This window comes from Brassica napus, chromosome C3, assembly GCF_020379485.1.
Source record: "Brassica napus cultivar Da-Ae chromosome C3, Da-Ae, whole genome shotgun sequence".
In the NCBI taxonomy this organism is placed as follows: domain Eukaryota; kingdom Viridiplantae; phylum Streptophyta; class Magnoliopsida; order Brassicales; family Brassicaceae; genus Brassica; species Brassica napus.
The window spans coordinates 47581055-47586658 of record NC_063446.1 but is presented as its reverse complement, the minus strand read 5'-3'; the positions used below and the strand labels follow the sequence as shown (position 1 = coordinate 47586658).

The window sequence follows — 5604 nt, the reverse complement described above, 5'->3', positions numbered from 1 at the left end:
GTGAGAAAATTGGGATGATTAGGGAAAATCCCGAAATATTAGAAGTTTCCATAAAAATCTCTGCCGCGGGAACATGCACTTCGAGTGCTCCGCTCGATCAGGAACAGTCGTCAGACTGCTCTACGTGAAAAACTCCATATTTGCACTCTTTTTCTCCTCTTTTCCTCCAACTGGTCTATCTGATGTGTTGTGATTTTGCATAGTTTTAGCTTTGTTATTTCATATATATTCATGCATTAACCTTACATTTATTTGGATTTAGAGTCTATTGCATGTACATTTGCATCTTGTAGGTGTTGGATGAATTGTTTGGAGTTTTGGAGGTGATTAGAGCACAAAAGGAGCTTTCGAGGAGTCTTGAACCGAACGTGTGAAAGACAGGCATGGATGAAGGTCTTAAAGATATCTTTTGAAACTTGTCTTTTGGGAAGACATGGTAAATTGAGTTAGCTTTACAATGGAGGTGGTTTCAAGTCGTTTGGAGCTGTATTGAGGGATTTATGATCAAAATACTACACACATATCAGTATGACATTCCTAGCGGCCACCCTAGCAACATCAACAATAGCCTTCGAATTTTAAGCCTTTAGACTCATTTTTATTCACTTAAAACCTATAAAACTCATTACTATTCATTATTCTTCTTATTTTTGGTATTCTAAAGGTGTGTGCAACATGGAGAAAGTGGAGAAAACTTTAATGAGTGAGTTTTATCTCTTTAAAGCTTGCAACATGGGGGATGGGTTGTCTATCATGAGTTTGGTGGCTCTTTTGGCCTAACTTTCTCTACCTTTTCTGAAGAGGCAAGACTACTTTGGCCATATGAAGGGGCAAAAGGTGTTCTATAATGGAAGAAAGTGGAGAATAACTTTTATGAGTGTGTTTTATGCTTTATGCTTTCACATGATGGATGTGTTGTCATCCTCCTTTACTTAGGCTATAAAAGAGACTGCAAGGGGAAGGAGGAAGACACACAATACACAGAGTACAATACAACAAAGAGTAGAGAGTGAAAGTTTTATAGTTTCATATTTTGTATTTTGAGAGTTTGAGAGAAAACATTTGTTCTTGAGCTGTTCTTCATTGTTCATCATCTATTCTTGAGTTTTAATTTCGTTTTGCTTGTTTAATCCTTGTTTATCTTTATTCTCTGTTGTATCTACTTGAATATGCTTCAATCTATTATGAGATTAAGTGTTTTCATGGAGATTAGTGAGTAGTTTCCTTAAGAATTCATGGGTTAGGGAGATTAGAGTAACTTAGTGAAGATCTATGGTGTTATTGTATTAGATCCTTGTATGAACTTGCTTGTTGAGTATTTTTAATGCTTGTTTAGTCTTGATCACTCTAAACCTGATTTCTAAACACTTCTCATCAGACATGATTAGATGAAGTGTTTGAATCAACTCAACTAAGCTCTAGTGAGATTAGCCAAGGACACTTGATGTTAAAATTGCTAGATAGTTATTAAACTTGAACTTCAAGATTGCTTGATTGAATTAAGCCAAAGACATTTGATGTTTAATGATTTCTAAGCAAATGGACATTTACCTAGACATAGGACTTGTCTAAAATTGTGTTTAGACTTAAGAGATTACTTTGATTGAAAGCTTGTCACCTAGATTGGATCTTAGTTACTTGAAGTCAATTCCCAATACCCATGGATTCACTTGTCTAAATTGATTAAAACCTTGTTGTATTGCTCTGTTTGCTATTGTTACTTGTCACACACTCACCACTATTGAATCTGCTTAGCTTAAGAAATGACTTGTACTCTCACTGATTCACATCACTAGGACTGGTTCGACATTCACCCCACTATACTACAACATTTGCAATAGGCAGAAAAACCTATTATCACTATCTCCCATCTAATGCAACTCCAGACCTGTAATGACTCAAAAAGGACTAGGAAGACTCAATAAAGACTTGAAAACCAATTAGAAAACATATATACAAGATGCCAAAAACACAATATATCAATCTGCTACTTCATCTGAAGGTGTCTTGATGGTCTCTGGTGGGTTATCTGAAGGTTTGGGTTTGGGCCTGAGTGCATTTAGACGTGCAACATCTATCTTTTGCATCTGCACTCGGTATGTAAGAGGTGCTCGTCGATCAATGGTCGCTGGAGGTTGTCGATCGATGGGGGTCTCTTGCTGTCGATCGACGGGAGTATCTGAATGTCGATCGATTTTGACGTAAACAGGGCTGGGCGGATGTGGGTGTCTTGCTGCGAACTCCTCGTGAGTCAGAATCCTCACGGCATTGCAAGATGCGGTTGACTCCGTAGGTGTCACCGATCGATGCTCTGGAGAGCCTGTCGATCGATTTGGATTGAAATCCGTCGATCGAGTTCAAAGTCCGGCGTCGATCGACACCAGTGCGATCCGCCGAAGCTCATCGAACTTTCTACTTCGAATTTTCTTTCTTGCAGCTTCTCTTGCTTCACCACTTGCTAGAAATCATCTCCTTTGATGGCATTCACGTGGTGCTTCATTACATCATCTCCTACCCCTCTTGTTAAGGCTTCATGCGTCTTAACAGTTTATCCTGTCTGAACAACCTTCATCTCCAGCTTCTTCACATGAGTACTCAAAGTTTCAAACTTTTTGTTCAGGTTGGTGTAGACAGAATCAATCTTCCCATTGAAGTCCACCGTCATGCGCTGCTGTCCCTTAAGAACTCTGTCAAGCATCTCTTCAATCTTGTTCTCTTGAGTAGGTTGGTGGTGGCTTCTGGTAGTAGGAATTTCCATAACCTCTGTTGTTGCTGTAGGGTTTCTGGTGCTGCGAACTCTGGTTGAAATTACCCCTATTTCCATAGGAGTTTCTATTTCCACCCTGGTTTCCAGATCCTTGGAACCCTGTTCCAACAATGAAGTTCACCTCTTCTTCTTCCTCTGCTCTACCCACTGTGTCCACAGCCTCTGCATCTTCAACCAAGCAGACCTGCTTCCTGAGAAGCTTGTTAACACTGCCCAGCTTTGCCTTCACTTCATTCATCTGATCATTCCCAAGAATGGTGGCAGATCTCTTCCTCTCAAAGTCAGTGTTCTTGGTGCTGCTGCTGGATGCTAAGTTCTCAATCACTTTCACAGCCTCCTCTGGATTCCTGGTGTTGAAGTTCCCATTGCTAGAAGCATCAAGAGCCATCTGGTACTGCACCGCGATGCCTTTGTAGAAAGTACTGAGCAACTATAATTCATTGAATCCATGGTGTGGACAGTCTCTCTGATATGACTTGAATCTGATCCAGGGGCTCCTGAGTGAAAGTAGCAATCTTGTTCCTCAAGTCTTCAGCACGTGTTTCATCAAAGAAGTTGCATAAGAATGTATTCTTGATGTCGCTCCAAGATGTGAGAGATCCTGGTGGTAACTGCTTAAGCCAATGCGAATCATCTCCAGCAAGTGAGTACTTGAAGAGCTTGCATAGGAGGTACTCTTCAGAGACTCCCTCGACTTTGATAGCAGATATAAGATCCTCGAACCTCTCCAGATGGTCCATAGGATGCTCGTGAGATAACCCATAGTAGGGTGTCTGTCCCACGAGTGTGTAGTACTGCAGCTTCAACTCGAAATTCCCCCTCTGAATAGGTGGAGGACGAATGGCTGATCTGTTGGTGTAGAACTGATATGGACGGTTGTAGTCACCCAACGTTCTAGGTCGAGCAGCCTCATCTACAGGTAGAGTAGTGCCTGTAGCATCAGTATCAGACTCAGGGATTGCAGCCCCCTGAGCATCTATCCTCTGACCTGCTGCATTACGCAGATGACCCTCCTGGTCATGCAGGTCTCCTCTCTCATCACATACAAGAATCAAAGTCGCAACCATGTCTTGCGGCTCAGTATTGATCGATGTTCGGACTGAAGTATCGATCGATGTCGGATGGAAGATGTCGGTCGACGGAAGATGAGTGTCTTCGGTCGATAGTGGTGAGCGAGCGTCGGTCGACAGGACTAGTGCCTGGGTCGACGGTGGCTGACGAAAATCGAGCGACGAACAGGTGTTGTTGTCGATCGATGAGGAACATACTTCCTTGCGGATTGAACGCTCCAAGCTTGCAAGACCTGATGAGAATAGCAGTTGAGTTTCCTTGTTGCTTCTGGTACTGCTTGGCATGTACCTGAAAAGCCAAGAATTTTTTTTTTTCTGTCAGAAAGTGGTTTTAAACTTAACAAGAATCAAATCTAATAGGCGATCAAAATTCCCCGGCAACGGCGCCAAATTTGATATTACTCAAATTACCATAAGGAGTGAATTACTATTTCAAATAAGAAGTTCAATTGTAGTACTTAGGGATCAAATCCACAAGGAGCTAAGAAACCTAATAAATCTAATTGGATTTGTTAAGCAAAGTGGTTTAATGATTTAAATGTAAAGTTGCAGTTGTTGAGCAAGTTATTGCTCGATTGATTAGTTGAGGTTTTGGTGCTTAAAAGGAAATAGCTAGACTTAGGATTTTTATTCAGAAAATTTGGAATTATAATCCTATAGATGTCTAACAAGTTGCATGCATGATATTGTAGAGCTCAACACTTATAAACGAACCACTAGGCTCTCGCTTTCTAGGTTCGTCTATTGACTAGTGTCGATCGATGATTCTATATAAATATCGATCGTTGCACTATTCGAAACGTCGACCGATTATTCTATTTGGATATCGATCGACGCTATTGGTCAAGCGTTAATGCGTGGGTTGAATGTGCTCACTAAGCTCACTAAGCTCACTAGATCAGCTCTCACCTTACTCTTAGCAAGATCTTAGCTCAATTAGAATGGTTTCAGGATGAGATGAAAGCTATCGCTTATATCTAACAATCCTAGGGCAAGTTCTAGGTAGCTAATCTAGAAACATGCATTAATGACAATCCTAATGATTAATATCACAACTTAGCAATCTATAGTTGGGGCTAATCCCTCATAACCTATTTAAACCCTAAAATCAAACAAGAGAACTACTCAGACATGGCCAAGCAGTTCATAACAACAAATATGTCTGAAAACTGCATTAGAATAATAGATAGATATTAATGGAGTTCCAATCACAAATAACTTTGGATCTTCTCTCCAATCTACTAAAAATCCTAGAAAACCTTTGCTGTGAAAATAGTAAAACAAGAAAGCACACTTTGCCTCTAACATGTTGGCAAAACTTATATAATTAGGTTAAAACTCGTTAGGGGTAATCTTGTAAATTGGTGAAGACTTCGGCTCTAAGTCGGCTGTGACCAAACGAGCTTTCTGCGCGCTTCCCTGTCAATCGATGTCAAGATGTGAACATCGATCGATTATTCCTCTTCAATATCGACCGATGGTCGAGCTCGATGGCTATCTCGGGTGCTTACTCCAAATATCTCCAAAATGCTCCAAAATCATCACTTTCCTCAAAATCACTCATGATCCTATAAATACTCTAAATAGACTCTATAATCTAATAATTAGTAATTAAAACATTTAAAAACCATGGGTAAAGTGGGTCAAATCCATGGTCTATCACTCTGGTGTAAAGGTTTGCCTTGTCTGCAAGAAACAAATCAAATTCAACTTCACATATATGAATGATATAAAATTATCACATACAAAAGGTGAAAGAAAGAAGCC

At 40.3% G+C, this 5604-nt stretch overlaps 1 long non-coding RNA gene across 1 annotated transcript; it reads left to right on the top strand.

The window, feature by feature from the left end:
* Nucleotides 1-262: 262 nt before the first annotated feature.
* Nucleotides 263-1115, top strand: LOC125584463. Its single transcript, XR_007321384.1, has 2 exons — nucleotides 263-526; nucleotides 665-1115. It is a non-coding gene; the product is annotated as an uncharacterized LOC125584463 (long non-coding RNA).
* The last annotated feature ends 4489 nt before the right edge of the window (nucleotides 1116-5604 follow it).